Consider the following 23426-nt stretch of genomic DNA (forward strand, 5'->3'; position numbering starts at 1 on the left):
AAATCTAGCACAAATTTAGTGCTCATTTTGTAGAATGTTCTCCATAGGGAGGTTAGATTGATGCCTTCATTATGCACCTTTAGGTGCCAGGCAAAAACGTTTCTCTTCAATCAGACTTTTGGCTGATTGACATCCAATGCCTTTTTAGGTGTGCTATGGGAGGAAGGATTATTGGGTTGTTATTACTATTATTGTTACATATTTTATGGTTTTTATATTGTAATTTTATGTTGTGAACCCCCCTGAGTTCTACAGATGAAGGGCGGGATACACATTTTAATAGTAGTAGTAGTAGTAGTAGTAGTAGTAGTAGTAGTATAGTTCGGCATTTTGCATAGGCTTTTTGCACAGGCATATTATTGCATTTTGCATAGGCAATAGTTTTCTGGTTCAGATGCATGAAACTCACACAGTGAATGGCTTTTTTCTGGAAAAAAAGAGTGTTACCTATCTCAGTGGCTCTTCAGATAGGAAGACATGCACATAACCTTTCTCTCACAACTCACATCAGACAGAGGCACACACATTATCCACACCTAGCAGGCAAAGGTTTGAGCTATGGTACCTGCAATAATAGGATGCTGGATGAGTGCAACCCAAACACCATTTTGTTTCCTATTTCCACACAGTGAGCTTCTTCCGACCTCTCCTCTTTTGTCATTGGCTGTTATTCCAAGATGGAGACAGACTTAATTGTTTTGGGTTGAGTACATTTTACTAATCAGACACATACCCATGGGGGCTATATGCACCCATTGTTGAAAAACATTAGTTTATGATCTTTTAGATGAAGAGCTCTCTGCACAAGGTAGTGAATATATGGAGCGTAACACATCAGCCTCCAGGGAAGCAAAAATAAAGAATGAAGAGATTTATGTGAAGATATTCACATTTGTAATTCATACTGCATTTATTATATATGATTCCACAACATTTAATGTAGGATTTCAGGAACAAAACAAATGAAGGGTACTGTGATAGAGATATTTCTACTCCCATTATCCAGAGCAAGAAGCAATACAACTAGGCCTTGGCCTAGGCTAGGCCTTCAGCCAAATTCTGCCTCATAGCTTGGGCATAAACACAACAGGCCAACATTATGATTTTTCTGTTGAAGCAGAACAGAGAGGGAATGTGGAAAATAAATGTTAATAATTGCCTAGCAATTGCTGCTCCTGGATCATCCATTATTTGTTTATATAAAGGTATCAGCATCTTTGGTCTCTGATAGCTGTAGTCTCTAAATGTATTCACTATAACTTCCCTCCCTTAAGCTATGTATTCTCATGTCACTGCCACAGTTAATGAACCAATTTCCACAGTGAAGAGTTTGTAACCAGAGTTTTCCTGTCAGTAAACCCTGAAGAGAATAGCACGACGACTGGCATACCCTCACCAACAGAAGCTAGTGCTGTAAAATGGCATCTCAGCCTCCCATATCCTATTCTTTAAGGACAAGCAAGCAGGGACTTTCTATATGAGAGATAACCATAGGGAGCTGTTACTATAGTGTGTGTGCAAAAGGGATCTCTTGAGAGCAAAACAGTGGGGGACATTTGCCAGGCAATGTCAACTGCAAGTAGCACTGTAGTACCAAATTTGATTTGGTCTGAGAGGAGCTGTGGGCTCAGCTGCAATTTTAACAGATCCCAGTATTCTGTCCTCCATCTGTGGCGTCAGCTGGTGTACAACTCCTCCAATTTGGCCCTCGCTTTTGGCACTTTTCTTCACTTAGGAGAGTAAACCTGGTCCAACAGTCTGATACACTCTTGGTACATTGTGCTAATAAACATAGTTATTAAGCAACACTACGGACGATCCACCTATTGGTCAGATTGTAGCTGATAATGCATCACACTACAAGAACACTGTGGTTTACATTGCCTCCCCCTTGCCAAAAGCTTTGTGGGGTTGCTAGACCTTAAGGTAGCTGGACTTCCTGGGAATCCTGCCCCCGATGCCTGCTGTATGGGAACTGGGTGTGGTTGGTCACTCTGTATTGTTAGAAGTCACTTTAGATGTTGTTACGTATACCCTAGCTCTGTGAGCAGAAATGGTGTTTCAGCACTTACACAGGTTTGGTCACCTTTGAAATGAAGTCCCCAGAGGCTTGTTGGCATTTTTTTATATACAGGATCATCATAAGAAGAGATACAGCATTAGATATCCCAACAGATCCACCCCAAAGGTTCACTGCACCCAAATCAGGTCTTCAAGGGGAACCACCAACATATTTAAAGCACCAACAGTCCCAGATTTGTCCCCTTTTCAGCCTGCTATTTTTTAAAACAACAAGAACAACCTGCCAGTTTATTATCTTATTTCAATTCCAACTCCATACATAGATGCAGTTATCTTTTCACTGTTACGTTGTTGTCAGCATCCATCTGTCTTGGAAGACAATTGAAGAGTGCTCATTTGGGGGGTGAAGTCAAACTGTTGGAAAGTTGCAGTACCTGCTGTGGCTAAAGAGACCAATATGGGAGAGACATGTTTTCTTGCAGCTGGAGCAAATGAAAGAGTCTGGTTGTACTGCTGCAGATGCACCATGGTGTTTCTTCTCTCTGTGCTCCTCCCAGCAGTCATTCCTCACATTTACACTTTGGTGGTCACAAAATGGCTGCTGCAGGGGTGTGGCATATCACAAAATGGCTGCTGTGGTGCATATCATAACATTAAATGGCCACTGTGGCTTGACATAAAGGAACTGAACAGGGAGAGCAAGCATTGTGGATTTCTGAGGGGATATTTACAGAGTGTCATAGGAGGTACTGCTGGGCACATTGATGCCCATGGGCATCATGTTGGAAATGCCTGTGTTACTTCACTTGGAGGGGTGGTTTTTAAAAATACAGATAAGGGTGGAAGTGGGCAGGCAGAGTTGAAGCTCTCTATGTGGTGGGAATATATCCTCTATTTCTCATAGCTCTTTCAGTATTTTCATTTCACATTTCTGCCCCAGCAAAAGGCTGGAGGACACACAAATTTATGCCAGCATTTTAAATCATCACAAAAGACTCTTCACTAATGTGTCGCTTGAAAAGTTTGAAAAAAGGACTCCAGGAAAGCAATTCCAGTTAACAAAATGCCTAGACAGGAAAATGTATGAGAAGGGTACAGGAAGAAATGAGTCTATTAAAGGGATGCTCTTAATGTGAATCACATTATTAAAAAGAAGCTCAAATGACATTTCCCCCCCATTTAGAGAGTTTAATCATCTTCTAGGATCTCAGCCGCCTAAACTGAGCATTAGACCCTCGCTATCTAGTTTCCGTACCCCTTACCTGTCTCTTTGTACTAGTTTATCTACTGTAGAGATGAAACAGAAGAGTTCTATTTGCCATTACTTTAGATTAGCCTACAGCTTCCAGAGTCTGAGAAAATAAGATGAGGGGGGAGGAGAAGCATCCCGCATTTTATCTGGGATTGAGCTGTGATTGCCCCTTCCAGATGGGTTGCTTCCAGCAACTGATTCTCTTACTGACTCCTGTCTGTTCTTCAAACTGTCACTCCTTAGAAAATTATTTTGAAATGCCAGACTGGACCTGAGAATCCTACCAGCTCAGACTGGAATAACTGGAGCATCATGATTGCATTCTCTCCCAGGAGGCAGGGCTGGATGAGCTAAGTGACATCTGGTTGCACAACCAGAACTGATCCCGCTGGCCAGAATGGAGGAATGTTCTGCTCCTGTATGATGTTCTCTGTGGCCATATAGCTCTCCATTTCCTCCATCAAGCAAGGAGCCAGAAGAGGGGCAGAAGGTAGATCAGGATCTGCTGGCAGATCTCTGGGTGATTTGCAGTACATCAGCGAGAGTTTCCAACTCCCAACTGCTTTAATGATGGGAACAGCAAAACTAGGCTGCCAAAATGAAGAAAGTTACCAGGCGTGAGTTTGGGTGAAAGTACAGTTAGCTCAGTTTAGTTCTGGTACTGGAAACAAATTCCTAGGCTCACCATGTGCTCAAAGGAACATGCTTTATAATGAACTGTATGGCTTTTGGACTGGGCTCTCTTTGGTGTATCTGACAAGGCTGAAAATGATTTAGTTGTTACTTTTTCGCAGGCCCATCCAACCAAGTAAGACAATTAGATGTGACATGGAAGTGAATCTCCCTAGATTGTTAACAGAAGCCATAAAGTTGCCTGTATAGCTCATACCAGATCACTCGAATATTAATGAGCAAAGGGAAAGGGTTTAAAATCCCTCCCCCTGTGAAGTGTTTCTAATCCAAATCAAGAAACCCAGAAGCTGCTAGTATTATCCTTTTTTAAAAAAATTAAAAGTCGGCAGCCCCAGTCACAAATCTATGCAACATGTCTGCTTTGCTCCTCATTCAGTCCCTGCCTAGCTCTGGGTTTTCAGATTTATTTATTTTTTAAGTTATTTTTTATTAAAGCTTGAAAAAACAAGCAAAGAAAAATCAATACACAGAAGTCAACATCAAATATCAAGCAATTTTTAACATAAAAACTAAAAGAAAGAAAAGAAAGAAGTAAAGAAGACTTCTGATTTCTGTCTATCAGCTTTAAAAACCTATGCAAAACTCTTACTCCATAATAACACCTACTTTCCACAAACCAACCTTTTTTCCTGTATTCAAAACTATTTTCAGATTTGGCAAGTTGTGCACATGTTACCAGCTTATGCAATACTGTATAGTTTCCTATGTATGCAGATACAGGAATGATTTCCCCCTCTTAAAAATAATATTTGAAAATTCCCTTGCAGTTTTTGTTGTTAAAAAATTCATTCATAATTGTCGCAACATTCACCATGTGTGTACATAGCTGTGTGCAAAGGATTCTGAGTTCAGATGATACCACAGCATATACCCAATAATGACCAGTCTGGACCATCTGTCAATCTAGATTTGAACTTCCAAGAAGTTGCCTGCAGCCTCTGTGCTAGTTCCATGCCCTAAAGGATCATGGTAAGTAAAAGCATACTTGCATTTTATAAGTCGGTAAAGAATCACCTGACTTGAATACCTTATTATCATTCTTTTAGCATTTCCAGAGATCACAAATCACTTGAAGGAGGTTTCTTTCTGCACACCTGAGTCAGAACATCAGCACGAGTGGTCCTATGAATTGCTTGTGAACTTTCCCTTCAGAGTTATAAAGGGGGGAATCATGAAGCATAAAGGGTGTTCATTGCCTTAATGCTGCTGTGAGAGTCTCTAGGGAATTGGTTACTCATCTCCATTATTCAGTGCAGAGACTGTGTGTGGAAAGAGGTGTATGAGGGGAATATCTCATGATAGTGCCATCTATACACTAAATTTGAACTGCACTGACAAAATCTGATGTGATGATTTATCTGAGAGAAAAGTAATCTAGTCACAGATATAGAAGTCAACCTCATTAAGATGTAGATGCATATGATGTCCTTGAGGCAGGCAAATACAGAATTTAAAATGGATCTAGCAGAACGAACGTCAAGCCATGTATGAAGGGAGCCAAAAGAAGAGGCTATTGAAAAGCACTTTGGCGGAATAGAAAAACTCAATATCATGACCCTTGAGGATGAGGGGTATTAAAATATCGTTTCCCTGTGATAGCATACCCCAAGGGCTTAAATCAATTCACTAGAGAGGCTGAGCAGTGCATTCATTCCATGGAGATTTGTGGGGATTTTTGAAGCTGCATTAGGCTGCCTACATTTGTTGGCATTCCAAGCAAATAGATTCTGAGCTCAATTCCAGGTGCTTGCATTGGTGTTTAAGGCCCTAAATGACTTACCAAAGCCCCAAATATATGAAGGATCATCTCCTTCCCCATAGACCCTTTTGGTAATTCTGATGGCCTCCGAAGCATGAGGGATGATAGCCCAGGAGAAGAGGGCATTCTCTGTAGCAACCCCCAAAATATGAGATGCAACAAGCAGCTTCATTTCAAAGTGTCCGTTGTCTCTCAAAATACACCCCATTTTCCTGGCCTTCAGCAACCAAGGGTTTCTGATGCAAATTCTTTGCTTTGTTAAATTGCATTGTTGAATTTTAATATTGAATGATGATATGGTTGTAAACTCACCCTGGGGCCTTGTGGTGAAAGGCAGGTAAGAAATATCCAATAACTAACTAACCAACTTAATAAATAAATGGCTGATATTGGGAAAGGGGAGACAGAGACCTATGGGTATAGGGCGGCATACAAATCAAATCAAATCAATACATACATACATACATACATACATGCATACATACATACATACATACATACATACATACATAATTGTCCAGTAGCGCATTAGAGACCAACTAAGTTTGTTCTGGGTATAAGCTTTCGTGTGCATGCACACTAAGAAGTATCTGAAGAAGTGTGCATGCACACGAAAGCTTATACCCAGAACAAACTTAGTTGGTTTCAGACAATTTTTTAATTTTGACTATGTCAGACCAACATAGCTATCTACCTGAATCTAGATACACACACACACACATACATACATACATACATACATACAACCACCCACCCACTCTGAGTCTTTGTAATGAAGTCATTCCATCCCCATTAATGCTGTAGCTTTGGTTTCTGAATCTTCATCCCTATAATTCTTTATGGGGCAAGCTCAATATTTTGTAAATGTAACAGTTTGAGTGGACTATTTGGGGTCATTTTTACAATACAAGCCAGCAAAAGTCTGAGCAATTTATTCATATCTGTAAATGGTGGTGGTTTAAAAATGGCCATCAAATGTATCCTTTGGTCTTAAAAAACATTCCCCACCCCTAGTGTAGTACCAAGGTCAGGCACAGACAAAAACGATCTCAGTTTATGCTCATTGTATTGTAAAGTTATTCTGTGCAACCTTATTAGAATGAGAGCAGCCGAGTGCTTTCAGTACCTGCTAAGGAAGGAAGTTGCTGGGCTCCCCTGCCTGACATTTTAAAAATACATTTTAAAAGCTGTCCAGCACAGAAACCATGACATTTTTGTTTGTACTTTGTAGCAAAGTACATTTATCCACTGGTGGAGGTAGGGGTGGGGGAGCTATGCCTGCAAATTTCACCCAATTCTCTCCAACAGAGAAAAAAGTTGTAGCCACTTTTAAATTTTCCTCTTAATAGGGAAGCCACAAAGCTTCATTTCCCCAAATCATATGGATTCAGACCTGAACCAAATCAGGTAGCCTCTAAAGTGTGTAAGATCAAAGTGCTGAATTGGGTTAGAACTGGATCTTGTGGTCAGAATTTTGCATACAGAAGATCCCAGGTTCAATTCCTGGCAACCCAGTTAAAAAGGTATCTGGTAGGAGATTGTACAAAATAAATCTCCCTGGGACCAGGAGAGCTGTTGTCAGTGGGAATAGATAGCATTAGAGTAGATGGGGAAATGGTTTGGCTTGTTATAAGGCACCCTTCTAGGAAATCTTTGGATGGGGCAATTTGTCTTTAATGATAAATTATTTGTCCGTGTTATATAATCAAGACAAAAAGCTCTTGATCAATACATGCTGCAATCAAGAGGAACTATCAAGCTGTCATTTGTGTAGGCATCAAGTGGTATTTATTTTAATGGGTTAAATTAATCAACCAACCCATTAAAATCCAGTTGCTTGAGAGATTAAACAAGAGAAACCCCTTTATAAGTGGACTTAGTAAGAGCCCATCAGGGGTTAAAATATTAGAACAATAGTTGATTAAATTGAGCCCTGCCAAGTCACTGGCAGACAGAAAATGAATGATGGGCAGTGACCTTTTGATATTTGTCTGATTTGATGTTGTTTGCTGTTACTTATTATTTAGTACGTATTGATTAGAAGATGAAGAAATGGTTGGTTGCTATTCAAAATGAGCACACAATCATAGGCTTGACTTGGTTGGAAGTTACCAGGAGATTAGAGCAAATGTTAGGCAAACATTACTTGATTTTCATGTCAGAGTCTTTCTGGAAATGGCACAACTTAAAATGGAACAGATAGCGTATTGTTTAAGAAATAAATTTCCTGTTTTTGAAGCTGGGTCACTACTACAGGATGTTTGCTATTGGGAGTGGGAATCTTTGGGGATCCAAATCATGCTGGATGTAGAACAGACTGTGACAGCTATAATAAAGTGAACAATACAACAGCTCAGGGAGGGTGGTGGAGGAAATGTTATGGAGAGAAAACTTCCAGCACTGGATATTCTTTGCATGGATTCACATTGAAATATAACCTTGAATAATTACAAGAGCTTGAAGTCCCCCCCCCCACCTCATTTCCATACGTTTCCCCTCGTCTTCCTAAATCAAAAGGCACAAAGCCATTCGTTTTTTAATTCATTGCACTTTATTTATTTATTTTCCAATATGCATAATACCGAAAAAGTTATATATTAACTATTGCCAGAAAGTCAAACAATGGAAATATGAGACGATATGGCAGAACATAAACTACTTGTGGCACTGTGTATTATTAATGGACGTCTTGCTACGTTGTTGACAAACACCCTGAAAACTTATTAAATCAAAGGGGTGGTGGTATATAAATGGTTTTATGAAATAACTAAACTATAAGCACTCTGGGTGCGAATGGGCAGACTTGCGCTAGACCCAGCTCAATCTACACACTTGAATTGAGCTCAGCCTTTGCTGAACCCCAAGAAGCAGAGGCTTCCCTCTTGAAAACAGTCACAAAGGTGATAAGTGGATCGTGTTAGGAAGAGAGCTTCAGGTAGTCTAGAACAGGTTTAGTCAATGTGGCGACCTCCAGATGTTCTTGGACTACAACTTCCATCATCCGAGGCCATGCTAACTTGGGCTGATGGGACTTGGAACCCAGCAACATGTGGAGTGCAGCCATGCTAGCTCTTCCTTGTCTAGAGTCATGCATCAACCTTTGTATCTTCAGACAGATGGTTTACTATAGGAGCACACTGAGCTATTGCCACTGAATTTGCTGAGGAAAGAGCCATGGACCCTTTTGTCTTTCTCAGCTCCCACAGGCCAGAAGAAATCACCATGGATCCCTTCAATGGAGATCCAGTACAGTTTGATATTTGACACACGAGGAGAACCTTTGACATAGTGTTCCATGAGTTATGAGCATTTGTTAACCTCCCTGGTGCTCTGCACAAATCTTTAGGGTATACATTATACAGTGGTACCTCGGGTTAAGAACTTAATTCGTTCTGGAAGTCCGTTCTTAACCTGAAACTGTTCTTAACCTGAGCTACCACCTGAACTAATGGGGCCTCCCGCTGCCGCCGTGCCGCCGGCGCGCAATTTCTGTTCTCAACCTGAAGCAAAGTTCTTAACCCGAGGTACTATTTCTGGGTTAGCGGAGTCTGTAACCTGAAGTGTCTGTAACCCGAGGTACCACTGTACTACTTTAACAGTCGTCACTTCCCCCAAAGGATCCTGGGAAATGTAGATCCATTAAGAATTCTGAGAGCTGTAAGGAGGCCACTATTCCCTTCCCAAACTCTAGTTCCCAGGATTCTATGAGAGAAACCATGGTTTTTAAAGTGGTATGATAGTGTTTTAAATGCATAATCCTGAAGTGACCCAAGTTGGCATTTATTTTTTCACTCCCAGAAACCAGCCTAAGTGGCAACTCCCTGCATCAGAAATAATGAAAAGCTGTCTTGACTTCGTCCTCACAGATTGCCACCTGTTCCCACTCAGGCTTCGCAGATATTTGCACCCATATGTGAACTGGGAATTAAATGTTTCTCCCACTTAAAGTATGGGGGGGGTGGAGAACCCATTTGGCTACCGCATGGCTGACAGCCATTGCACCTGTGAGCTCCTCTTGTAGGTCAAAAGCAGCTGGTCCGCCTCCAACCAGCAAAATACAGAATAACGTTCAAGGGGAGAGTGGAACACAAAAGAATCTGAACCATTTAATTTTCATTTTGAAAAATAAAACACTATTTATTTTGCTTCAATTATAGAGCAATCATGCTCCTCTGAATGGGCCTCACAGACATTCACTACAACTTTTCCTCTTAATTAGATGTTTGTGAATTTAAAGGTTCCTACCGTGACTTGGGGAGCAAACAAAAACACCATTTCTATGTTAATTGAATTCTCTTATTTCCACCCATTTCTCACAATCAAGGCCCCTTGATATATTTAATTCTTTTGCAATGGTTCCCATGGCAACTCTTCTAGGTTATGGTGTAGCCAAAGACTACAATGATCATGCAGCCCAGCCTTGCCAAGAGATACATTTTTCTCCTTCTCTCGCTCGCTTGCTCTCTGTCACACACATATATGCTTCCCCCACCTTCCTTTTTCACTGGGGGAATTTTTCCTCATAACAGCCCCCAAACACTCCTTGCTCCTTGGGGTTTTGTGTGACGAGAGGAAGGGTTTGGTTAAATGTTACATGCGCATTACAACATTCCTGTTCACTGTAAAACAGTGTCTGAAAGGAATGAGTTGGAGCAGAGAAGTGTTGAGAAGTTGTTACACTTCCTGCTCTCTGCTCTTTCCCTTCTTCATCCTGCCCCACACCAAAAAGAAACCTGATTCCCCCCCCCCATTCTGTGGAGTTCCAGGATAATTTTTTAAAGGTAAGCAAGCAGCTGGTACCCTCTCAGTGAGAGCCCAAAGGCTCTTCCTACACCACATTCCCTTAGCATACAGATTCATAGCATTACTTTAGCAGTTAAAATATTTTCTAAATCTCCAATCTGGAACGATATAAAATAAACTGCACTGTACCTAGGGGTGGAGAGATCAGTTATTTCCTGTTCTGTGTCAGTTTTGTTCCATCCCATTTCCACACTAATCTGCAAGTTATTTATTTTTCTTTTAAAAAAATTAAAAGTCCATATGAAAATTCACATTTAAATACTTTTTTAAAAATTTCAATTTATGCATGTATGTATGTTATCCAAAAATACAGCTTTTTATACAACTTGGTACTTTTTCTTCTTCTTGACAATCCTATCGCAAAATTCAAAGATGTGCAAAATCTGAAGGTTATAGTTTTATCAGTGTATTTATTTGGAAGGTCAAATTAGGTCAGTTTGCTTAAAAATGTGGGGCAAACTAAATTCTTCAAACTGAACTGACCTCTTAAGTTTGTTATACACAATGCCAGTATGATGTGGGGCTTAGAGTGTAAGGCAAGGGCAGATGAGACCCAGGCTTAAATCTCCACCCAGTCATGAAGCTTACTGCCTAACATCGAGCCAATCATCATCTCCCTACCTGGAGTTGCCAAGGATTGTACTTGGGACCATCTGCATGCAATGGGATTTGTTCTCCAGCCTTCCTCAATCTGGTGCCCTCCATATATTTTGGACTTCAGCTCCCATCAGTGCCAGCCAGCACTGACCAAAGGCTTACCATTAGCAATAGGATGGTAGAGGTGGAAGTTGCATAGCCTTCAAAATCTGGAGAGGTTGGGGAAAGCTGCCTTTACCTGACTTGCCGCACAGGATAGCTATGGTAATATATACAAAGGAATTACAAACAACAGTTAGGGTAGCAAGCTAAGAATACAATTTTTCTAGTCTAACCTGTGATGATCCGTTTGGATTCCAACTCCCATCATCCCCAAGCAGCTTGGCCAATGATCACCAGTGTGGTGTAGTGGTTAAGAGTGGTAGACTCATAATCTGGTGAACCGGGTTCGCTTCCCCGCTCCTCCACATGCAGCTGCTGGGTGACCTTGGGCTAGTCACACTTCTCTGAAGTCTCTCAGCCCCACTCACCTCACAGAGTGTTTGTTGTGGGGGAGGAAGGGAAGGGAGAATGTTAGCCACTTTGAGACTCCTTCGGGTAGTGATAAAGCGGGATATCAAATCCAAACTCTTCTTCTTCTTCATGGATTATAGACAAACAATGTATGAAGGGCCTATGGTTAGACACCTCTGCTCTAGTCTAGTCTTTAGTTTAAATGCTTCTTTGGAGGACTAGAATATCTTCTTCACTGTCTTTCGATGGCTAGTAGGTAGGAATTGGGACACATCCCACCTACCTGAGTAGGGGTTGGAGAGAGGGAGCTTCAGAGCTTGGAATATACTCAACTCAGAAGCCATTTTTGCTGCTGTCTGGGGGACTTGAAGGAGATGCTATTTGCTTTGGATCAGTAGGGACAGAATAGATGCTGTTTGAAATACTTGCATTGCTGGTGTGCTTTTAGTGTGGCAGCCCCTCTTCTGTGGAATAGCATTCTTATTGAGATATAACAGATACCCACTGTTTGCACTTTCTGCATATAGTTGAAGATATTTTTGTCCCCACAGGCTTTCCTAGCTGGTCTTTACCTCAAGGGTCCACTTGTTAGGGTTTCAGTTTCGTTTTAAGTGTACTTACTGTTTTTTTGTGTTTGGTGTTGCCTTATGCGTAAATTACCTTGAGGGGGGGCAGTTTAAAAGGCAATTAATAAATTGTAAAAGTCACGCTCGGCTTAAATATTCAGAAAGAAACAGGCATCAACACACAGACATACACACACAAGCCATAAGACTACCATATCCTCTCACAAGAAAAATATAGTATCCAGAATTTCTTATTGTTTGGAATAGTGTGGAATATTAAGCTTTAGCTTTTCAAAATGCTATTGAAACAATAAATAGTATTTACTGTTGCATTCCATTGTAATGTAAGCCACAGAAATTGCCGCATGACCATTTTCTTTCCCTTGCTCTCTTCCCAAAAACCAGGGCTGCTGGCAATTGAGATGAGCCCAGAATTCTATTCACATACAGCTGCCTATCACAAAGGCCATCACAGCAAATATATTTCCCCCCCACTGCAGCAATCTCAGATTGTTCCATTCCCAAATCCCTGTGGACTTACCACTTCAGCGTCTCTCTTCTGGGAGTGAGCCTAGCCTATTAACTAATTTATCAACATTTACATTACAAACATTAACTAATTAAGCAACATCGCTTCTTCATAGGTTCCATGTGCTTCGTTAGGAAAACTTTTGAGGGGGGGCGTGTAGAAATCTCAAGGGTACAAATACAGCTAGCCTCTCAGTCAATCATTTCAACTGTGCATACATTTGTCTCTCACTGCCCTACAAATGCATCAAAAATTATAAGTGGCAACTCAGTGTGTTTGGCAATTGATTCTGTAATCCCCTCAAGCTTTGGATGCTTATTGCAGCACTTATAAGATAGTTACTATCTAAATGTTGCTAATGAATTTCCACCTTGTGCCTCTTCTAACATTGCCCTCCTTCCATTCTTTCTCCCATCTTAATTTACAGACATGCTCATTTCCTAGGATTTGACTGTAGCTGATGTGGTAATATAATGCAACTCACATGGGGTTAATAAATACTAGATGATTAGTATGCTGGGGAGAAACAACAGGGGAGGCCAGTTGCCTTCAAATCCTACTTGTAAGCTCCCTGAAAGCATCTTGCCACTCACTGTTGCAAATAGAACAGAGAGACCTTTCGTCTGTAATACTCGCAAAAGCTTGACCCATTTTGGGGTGAGCAGTGGGGTGCTTGTACATCCCTACTGGGAATGTTCTTATACTGGAATTACCAGGGGAGAGGCTTTAAGAAATGAGTACTTTGTAATAATTCCCCCCCGCCCCCGAAAAACTATATTTGAAAAAGAAAAAAATGTGACTTCGGACAATCCTAGTTTTTGAACCTATTGCTTCTTGGGGCCCATCTATGTATCTATGTAAGAAACCTCTTAAAACAGCATGGCATTACATCCTAAAACAGCAGTGGGAAAGCTTTTTCGGCCCAAGGGCCATGTTCCCTTCTGCACAACCTTCTGAGGGCCACATGCCAATGGTGAGTGGAACCAGCGGCAACAGGGGGTGGAGCAAGAAATGCCTTTTCCCATCTTTGTACAACTGTCTGGTTTCTGCGCACCCTGACACACCCCTCACTATCCTCTATCCAGATAAGGGCCAGTGAGGGAGTGGGGCCTGGGGAGAGTTCTGAGGGCCAAAGAAATGAGACCTTTCTCATTCCTGGATCCTGGGATTCCAAACTGAATAAGAAAGTGTCTTCTTCACATATTTTTAACTAACACATCCATAAGTAGACCCAGTTCTGATACTTTTCTGATTTTTGTGATCTCCCAAATAATTCCCAACTCTTAAAATTATCTGCTACTTGGGTATGTCCCAGAAGAAACCATGGGGAGAAGCTCAGGACACAACACCTTGTAGTTTCTAGTAGATTTGAAGTCAGGGGCAAATGCAAAAACCGTCTCTTCACATTAGGTGTACTGTATGTATGGCGCTGTGTGTTAAACCACAGAGCCTAGGACTTGCCGATCAGAAGGTCAGCGGTTTGAATCCCCATGACAGGGTGAGCTCCCGTTGCTTGGTCCCTGCTTCTGCCAACCTAGCAGTTCGAAAGCATGTCAAAGTGCAAGTAGATAAATAGGTACCGCTCCTGCGGGAAGGTAAACAGTGTTTTCGTGTGCTGCTCTGGTTCGCCAGAAGTGGCTTAGTCATGCTGGCCACATGACCCAGAAGCTGTACGCCAGCTCCCTCAGCCAATAAAGCGAGATGAGTGCCGCAGCCCCAGAGTCGGTCACGACTGGACCTAATGGTCAGGGGTCCCTTTACCTTTACCTTATGTATGGCTAAAAGAAATTCAAACAAACCCCAAGTTCTGAGGGATAAAACAAGCAAACCTCTTGCTTTTCTGGAGATTGGTCCCAAAAAACAAAAAAAAAAAAAACTTGTAATGCTGGCTTAGTTTGTTGGCAATTCTACCTACATAAAACACACATAAAGAGATCAGGTAAGAAAAATAAAAGCGTCTAGCTAGCCTTCTAGCTTTTTCAGTCAAAGATCACAGAAAATAATGATTTTTTTTTTAAAAAAGAAATAAAACCCAGTCTGGCAAATTGACGTTATTACTAGATTAATTAGAGTTTCAATATTGTACCTACTGCTGAGCTGTTGACAGATTGGGATTTAGCCGAAATCAGCGGATCCAATTAGACCCAGGGGTCCGTAAGTCAAGCACTTCCAGAGTACAAATTATTGGTGACGTTTCTAAACAGTGATTGACAGGGGAGAGCCACACACACACACACGCGCGCGCGCGCGTTTTCCATACTACAAGCATTTCAAGGAAACCAACTTGGAGGTGGTAGATGAGGAACTTTTAGCTGAAGCTTCATTTTGCCACTCTGGCTTTATTTGATCTGGTTACATGAAGCATGTTATCTTCCACTCTGTTTGTAGAGTACAGGGTGGATCAATCATAAGCAGAGCTTAAGGCAGGGGTGGGGAACCTTTTTTCACCCTGAGGGCTCCATCTGGACCATATTTCAGCAGTGCAGGATCTACATTTTGCTGTTGCAGGGAGCAAAAGTCTATACTGCTGCTCCTCTCTCCTGTAGCTTCATGTTCACTTGTCTACTCTCCTACCACCACTGAGAGAAGGAAGTCTGCTCTGGTGGCAGGGTGAGTGTGGACACAAAAGGGAGTAAACCTTGCTTCCCTTTGTGTCCCATGCAGGCTTCCTTCTCTTGATGGCAGCAGCCATGAGATGATGATAATGGGGAGCTTTGTTCCCTTTCGTCCCTCCCATCACTGCCAAGAGAAAGCAGCCTGTAGGTTTGTGTCCCATCCCACCACTGCTGTTTCTCGCCTTCCTTTTTGAGGCAGGGGGCGGGATTAAAATTATTGATCATTCAATAACTCCAAAGGGGGTCACAGCTCACACTCAGGAACTCACCAAACCTGTAGATGGGAACGGGGGATTAACAGGACATCAACCGGACGGATAAGGCACAATCAACACACAGATGGTTAAATGCTAATTGGGCATTTTAATTACTAGCTGGAAAGATAACGAACGGATCTTGAACATACCCTTTCATACAAGAGCAAGAACATTTTGCCCTTACAGGGTCTTCAGCAAAGCAGAAAGGTTGACTCCCATGGCCTTGGTGTCACCAAAAAGGCAAGGAGTTCAGCAGAAGGTTTTCATCACTACATTGTGTTCTTGGTGACTTTTCGTAACCACAGGGCCACCTGAAACTGGCTGACATCTCCTTTTTAGCTATAGAACGTTCTCTCCCTTTTTGTTCCTATTTTCTGTTCCAGCAACCTGACAGTTACAGCTAAAATTCTTCTAAAAGCTCCTCACTTATATCAAGCATCTTGAACCAGAGTTATAATAATCATATATGACAACACAAGCTTATTGCTAATATGTGTGTATACATGTCAAACCTTTATCATGTAGCCACAAAATTAATAAATTGAACCCCCTAATACACTTCTTTGGATAAGCAAGAAGGCAGGCCTTTCTATGGTCACCCACCTCTTCTAATAAGTGGAACCTGGCTGGAACATAAGGTTAGCTACCCTGCCAACCTACCAACTGGGGCAATTCCGTCTCTTGCCCCCTCCTTCGATCCAGGCCGGCATGTCAATAGTGAGCAGGGCCAGAGGCAAAATGGGGTGAAGCAATCACTGTAAATTTTACCTTCGCACAATAAGTTAGTTTTTGCCAACCTCCCCCCCCCCCCACATCCTTTATCCTTCACCCAAGGGAGTAAGAGGCATTATCAGAGTTCAATGACATCTTCCATGTAGGAAAAAAGAAAAAAGAAAAAAAGGCGAGATGGGGTTGGGAAGAAGGTAGGAAGAGTGGAAGTCTTTTGTATAGCATCATCTTTCATAAACCTCATATAGCATCACTAGGCACTGTACAAACAAATATAAGAACAATAACCAAGAGAAAATATCAGTAAAACCTGAAACATTAATGTCACAGAGCCATCTCCTAAATATTTTGGGCTTATTTAAAAGCCTAGACAACTCTACAGAATGACATATTCTATCCATGGCTATTAGCCATGACACAACAACAACAACAACATAAAAAAAATCCTTCCAGTAGCACCTTAGAGACCAACTAAGTTTGTTATTGGTATGAGCTTTTGTGTGCATGCATACTTCTTCAGATACACTGAAACAACAACAACAACAAATGGAACCCTGAGAAATAAACAAACAAATGATTCTTTCCTATCCTGCTAATGAGCTTCTTGCCATCATCTCTCTAACCGTTGTTGGAAACTGTATGCTGGGCTCGATGAACTCTTGGTTTGATCAACATGCTCTTATACTCTTAACAGTGTGATGGTTATACTGGCTATACTGGTAGAGCTGCAGCTCCCCAAGAGCAACTCCCATTATTGTGCTGGTTGGAAACGATGCTGCCACAATCGCAAAAGTTGCTGATGGGAATTCGCAGCAATATTTGCACTGCTTCCCCCATCAAACAGCATCCCATGGGGCTATCAGAATGTATCACGGTACGGCTATTTCTTGGACTTCACCTTTCTTGCTTCCTTTTCTACAAAGGTAGCATAGGAACAGAGGGTGTTCCCTTAAAATGAGTCAGTCCATTTGGTCCATATGGCTTAGCATCATCTACACTGAGAGAAGATTTCATGTAGGGGTCTCTCCCAACCCAATGCCAGGGACTGAAGCTGGGACCTTCTGCATGCAAAGCACTGAGCTACAGCCCTTCCAGTTCATGGTTCTCAGGGCAGAGAAAGGAGGAGGCAGCAGAAATAGCTTGCAGAACCAAGGCAAGCCCAGTCCTGCTCACAGCAGAATCAGAATTAATTTCCAAGGTAGTCCCATGGCTGGAAAGTCTGGCCATTTAACAGAGATCTCTATTATGCATTGAAGCCAATTATCTCTAAATAATTAGCTTGATCAGTCATTTCATCTGCAAAACTCTCTCATCAACATCAAAGGATGTTTCACATGTGCCGTGACTGCAAGGACAGGGACCTTGCCGTATTAAATATTTTAAATGTATCATTCCCCTCCCCCACTTTTAATGACTAAGGAAATGAAGCACGGCAGTGTGCTCTTGCAAAAAAATCAATCCCCTCCTCTCTTTCTGACCTCCGCCAATGAATGCTTGACAATTCTGGCAGTCCTCTGACATGAAAGAATGCCCCAGGAAATAAGGCCTGATTAGCCCACAGCGTTGCCATGAATAACAATTCCTCATAACACACGTACAGAATAAAGGTTTGCATTATCTGATCAGTTATACTTTTCCAGTTCCTTGCACTTGTTAATGATTCTGATGGCTGCGCCAGTGCACCACCAACCGTTATCCTTTCCTAGACATCTCACAAAGCCATTCTCCTAAGAGTCATGGGCTGAGCATATCTTGGTTATTCATTTATAAATAATGTATCTCTTCTATCATAACACTAAATATAGCATAAGCCCATCTATCCTAACACCTCTGGGAATAACAAACCATGCTCACAATCATGACAGAGATGTCATATTCATTTTTGCAATGTTACCCCATTACAACTTAATCGGCTGTTTAGGACTACACAGCTGATTAAGCAAATGGAAGACTGGACATTTGGTAGCAATTTCAGAAAGCAACATGGCATCATTTCCATGGGTGTTCTAGGAAATATGGCTGGGTCAGGAGGCTATGGAGAGGCATAGCTCTTTTTTAAGAGCATAAACAAGGACAGTATGTACTCAGATATTGCTGCCCATGGAAGATACTGTCTAACCTTCTTCTTCCTTCACTTCTGCTTATGGATGAGCAATCAGTCTTTAATTGGTGTTTAACCAAACAACTCTTAAATTAACAATTGCATGCCAGATCTGTACCTCTTATTGTGAGGGACACACGGAGAGAACTTTGGGAAATCTCAGCAAATGTGGAAAGTCAAAAATGCAAAACTTGCAAATTGCAAGTACAATTCAGCGAACATTCAGATAACGAATGCACTCAAATTTATTCTGGCTGACTCCTTGCACCTGGTGGATGCTTTAGAATGATGCCATTTGGAGCTATTAAAGTGAACACAATTTTTAAAAATGGGGAGATGGAGAACACCCTAAATCATTAATAACAGTAAGAACAAACAGCTTTGTAAAATGAAGCAAAAACTACACACGCTGCTTTAAATAGGCATTAAAAATTCTATAGTAAAATAACGTTTAAGCTGACTCAAGTTTATTTAGTTGTGAAACTCTTTTTGTTTATTTTAAACACAACTGTCGACAAGATAATGAGACTTTCAGCACTATTTCCTCCAAAAACTCCCATCTATATTTGTAAGCAGAACAGAAAAATGTTTGAGAAATTTTAATTAAAAAAGCTCTCTCTGAAATACACCTTTTACAGCATTTATAATTACTCAATGCAGAGGAGAGCAAACTGGAATGCATTAAAGTTTCACCAATCAACACTAGCTAAAAACAGCTTTTATCCCTGGACATCAAGGGCTATGCAAATAAATATACAGGAAAGAAAGTGAAAGATAATGTTACAAAAGTTGGGCACCACTCCCACTCTTTGCTGAGCAGCAGCAAGATTCCAGGGGGTTCAAGACACTTACCCAGGGATTGTGCTCCTTTGGAGAATTGTGGTGGAAACTGTCGTATCTTTAAGAAATATGATTTATTCACATATTTATGCCTTCAGTCTGCATGGAGGGAGTCCAGATCTTACAGCATGGTCATTTCAGGAGGGGCTTGTTCCCCACAGCAGTACAGCCCTGGAGTCCAAGGCATCTCTCCCAGCATGCCTGCAGCCAGCCTACCCAAGATGGATCTCAATCTTTGTTCTCTGCCTTCTTCTTCCCAGCATGCCTTGCTCTAAAAACTCTCTTTTCCTGAGACCTCAGACACATACTCATCACAATGGCAACCTCTGTCTGCCCAGGCCCAAGATTCCTCTTAGATGGGCCATCAATACCTTTTGTCATGTTGATGCCTCTATCCCAGGGGAGGCCCTGGCTTCAGCGGCGTACAAAGTGGGGGTGGAGGGGGCGGTTCAACCCGGGTGCTACTCTGGGAGGGTGACAAGATGTCCCCTGCCTCCCCCCAACTGTAGAGCAGCCGAGGGTGTGCGCAGTCCGTACGGGTGCCGCTCGCATGGTGTTTGTACAGGCTGCAGCTCTCTTGAGCTGTCCATATGGGTGTACGTACGGGCTGCCACTCTCGTACGCCATCCATACAGGCGTCCGTACAGGCTGCCGCACATGCACAGTCCGTATGGGATGCCCCGCCCTGGGTCCCGGAGAGGGTTCCTTCCCCACTACCTGGCTTGGAAGGAAGTTTAACCTACTGCATACTTTTCCACTGGCCTCCAATCTTCCCTTCAATACTCCACCCAAATACAGTGGTACCTTGGGTTACAGACGCTTCAGTTTACAGACGCTTCCGGTTACAGACTCCGCTAACCCAGAAATAGTACCTCGGGTTAAGAACTTTGCTTCAGGATGAGAACAGAAATCGTACTCCGGTGGCGCAGCAGCAGCAGGAGGCCCCATTAGCTAAAGTGGTGCTTCAGGTTAAGAACAGTTTCAGGTTAAGAACGGACCTCCGGAACGAATTAAGTACTTAACCCGAGGTACCACTGTAATCAAAATCCTACCCCCCAAATCTATAACAATAATATAAGGCAGAGGTTGTTGGGAGGATGGCATTTTCAGACCCTCCAAGTGTCCCTGTTTTCCAGGGACAGTCCCATATTTACAGAAGCCATCCCAGTTTCTTATTTGATCCCAGAATGTACTGCTTTTCCTTAGGACATCCCTATTTTTATTGGAGAAATGTTGGAGGGTATGGAGTTATGCGACCTCTGAGCCAAGAAGATAAGTAACTACAGTATACCACCTTTAGAATACATCTGAAGGCAGCCCTTCATAGGAAAGTTGTTCAATGTTTTAATATGTTTTTATATATGTTGGAAGCAACCCAGAGTGGCTAGTGCAACCCAGTCAGATGGGTAGGGTACTACTACTACTACTACTACTACTACTACTACTACTAATAATAATAATAATAGAACATGCCTATTTTCATGAGAGAAATATTGGAGGTTATGCATTTTGAGGCATTTGCCAAGTTCTAGTGCCTTTGTTTCCTATGCTGTTTGACAATTCAGAGTGTAGATTTGCAAGAACTAAGCCAAACGTTTCATCTGCATTGCATAAATTGTCTCCCCAAATCCCATTCCAGCTGTTCAGTCTCAACAGAGGCCTGGTTCACACATAAAGCTAAGCCAAAGTTTGCCTTAAAGTCTACAGGCAAGCAGTTAGAAAATTGTGGCTACTTCACTTCCACCGCCAGGCTATTCAGAGCTAAGCCCTGGTTTGGTTTTATCAGTAGTGGCTGGCAGGTGTGTGTGTGCGCGCCCGCACGCTTATCTGGCTTCCCAATGCCAGGTTTGCTGTCAGTTACTGAGAGGGAGAGGGTTATAGCATGGTAAGATTACAAACAGAAGATGCCACCTCTCACTATTTATGCAAAGTTTGTTATTCCCAGAGGTGTCAGGATAAATGAGCTTGTGCTATATGTTCCTGTGAACTTTTAGAATATCTTTTGCTAGTATCAGTTCTTTGAAGATGGGTGCTTTATTCAACAAAGATGCATGAAATTTGTTCTATTTTATTTTTTAGAAATATAGTGTCCTTCTGGACTGTATCCAGACATGCACAAGAAGTACTGTGCAGTATATATAAAAAAGCTTCATCCAGTGTCAAAGGGTGTGATGCTCAGCGCTTCTGCACCTACATCCACATTACTGATCAGCAATATTAGCTTTGACAGGACCAATCACCTGTCTGGAAAGGGAGGAAGGGAGTGGATTCTATCCTCCAATAGATAAATAGCATTGTCAAAAGTTGACCATGCTGACCATCTGCCTGGCAAGCAATATGCTTGCACACAATCCATTGTTTTGCCCCCAAAGCAATTAACGTGGTTTTATAGATTACAGCATATTCTGTTTTAACACATATATGAAGGTCGAACTTGGGAAGATTGTGATCAATACACGCAATATTGACAACCAATAATTCATCATCAAGGCAGATGTGTAATGGCTATTAGAGAAAACCTGGGAAGATGTCAAACTCTCTTCCTTTGCTTTTGTCAGAGAGGGAGGGGGAAGCTTTGTTCCAGTTCCTCTGAAAATAAAAGATAAATTGTGCAAGCAGAAGAAAAATAAATACACACTTCAGAAAAGGGTTGATTAAAGATTCTGAGATATTCTTCAGTCTAGAGCTGTTCCGGCTACATCCAAAATGAAAACATCATTCATCCTTCTTCCTTGCTGTCTTAGATTTATTTTTTTGTTATGACTTTAACAGAGCTTAAAAGTAATGATACATGGAATCGGAGAGTGACATCAGACTCATTGCTAGACTTAATGTGGGACGTTCCATGCTACTGCCAGTTCAATTAAACCCATAAGACTATTTGCACACAGGTTTAGACTGGATCAGATCTGAACCAAAATATCATGGCTGCAATCCAACATTTCCCCGCTTCCTAGGGCATAGTGTACAATGAACTTTTTTATATCTGCCCTGGGGACAATGTTATCATTGTACTCACAAGGATCCCCAGAAAAAGGAGCTGGTCTCGAATCAGACTCTGCAGATTTTGGGAATTTGTACCTCGTCACTGGCTATGGCTTCCTGCTCCCCTTGCCCTGGCTCAGTACATGGTTTCTTCCTGATCTTGGCCACTAAAAGGATGTTAGCTGGGATGGTGCTACCATTCAGTAACACAGCGGGGATGATCAGGGGAGGAGATCTCACTAGCTTTGCATCTATTCTGGATCATATAATGCTCTGTGAACAATGCCATTCACTGACATAAGTAACGCATAAAGAGGGATCTGTGTTCCCCCAAATGCTCTGGAACAAAGCATTCAGAGTGGGTGGAGGAAATGCTAGCCCCTTACCATTTCCCACCATCTCCCCACCCCCTAAAAAAGTGCTACTCAAAATGACACTATGTCATGACACAGCATTGTTCTGGGTTGCTGGGTGGGTAGTAAATGGCATCCATGATCATCAGGGAAGCTGCAGAAGCAGGGGTAATTTTCACCCCACACCTGAAATTCACACAAGCTCCTCTGCCCAACAGCTGCAAAGCCACCATCACTTTCGTGGCCTCTGAAATGATGGAAAAGCAGAATAGCTGTCTGGGTCTAGCTCCTATTTACAGAGATCTTGTAGCATCATTTTTGTAAGGCTAGAAACAGCCTGCCTTTTTCAAGAGAACTGAAAATGGGTTTTGTAAAGGCATCGCTTCCTGCAGTGCACACACTTAACACCTTTGTCTCATGGTCACTTCGGATCGAACCAGTTTGTCTGATTTTTGAAACACAAGGCCCTGCCAAAACCATTTTTATCGAGGTGAGAAGTAGATAAATGTATGAGCGGCGATCCTTCCTTCCAACTGCCTTTAGTTCTATGGGAAAAACCTAAAACTTCAAAGGCAGCAAGAAACTAGGGGGCTTTGTGGGTTTCCCATCCCACTGGTGCAGCCTTGCAAGCTGCGTATATTTGAAAGCGGGGGGAGGGTGGGTAGAATACTCAGTTGGGAATAACGCTGGAATTGGTGTTATGTGTTCAGGCCACCCTGCCCTGGTCAACAATCTGGCCACTGAATTATGCACACACGCACATTTTCACACACATCGTTTTGATGTGATCTTGGCTGTGAGTCATGGAAGAT

General features: G+C 42.0%; 1 long non-coding RNA gene across 1 annotated transcript in view; it reads left to right on the forward strand.

The window, feature by feature from the left end:
• The first annotated feature begins 934 nt into the window (after positions 1-934).
• The window catches only part of LOC310746351, a 36461-nt gene continuing 13969 nt past the window's right edge, over positions 935-23426 (forward strand). The window contains exons 1-2 of the long non-coding RNA XR_014540661.1: positions 935-2768; positions 4875-4936. This is a non-coding gene — a long non-coding RNA (uncharacterized lncRNA). The remainder of the gene's footprint in view (positions 2769-4874; positions 4937-23426) is intronic.

This window comes from Podarcis filfolensis (genome assembly GCF_964270895.1).
Source record: "Podarcis filfolensis genome assembly, chromosome: 12".
Classification (NCBI taxonomy): domain Eukaryota; kingdom Metazoa; phylum Chordata; class Lepidosauria; order Squamata; family Lacertidae; genus Podarcis; species Podarcis filfolensis.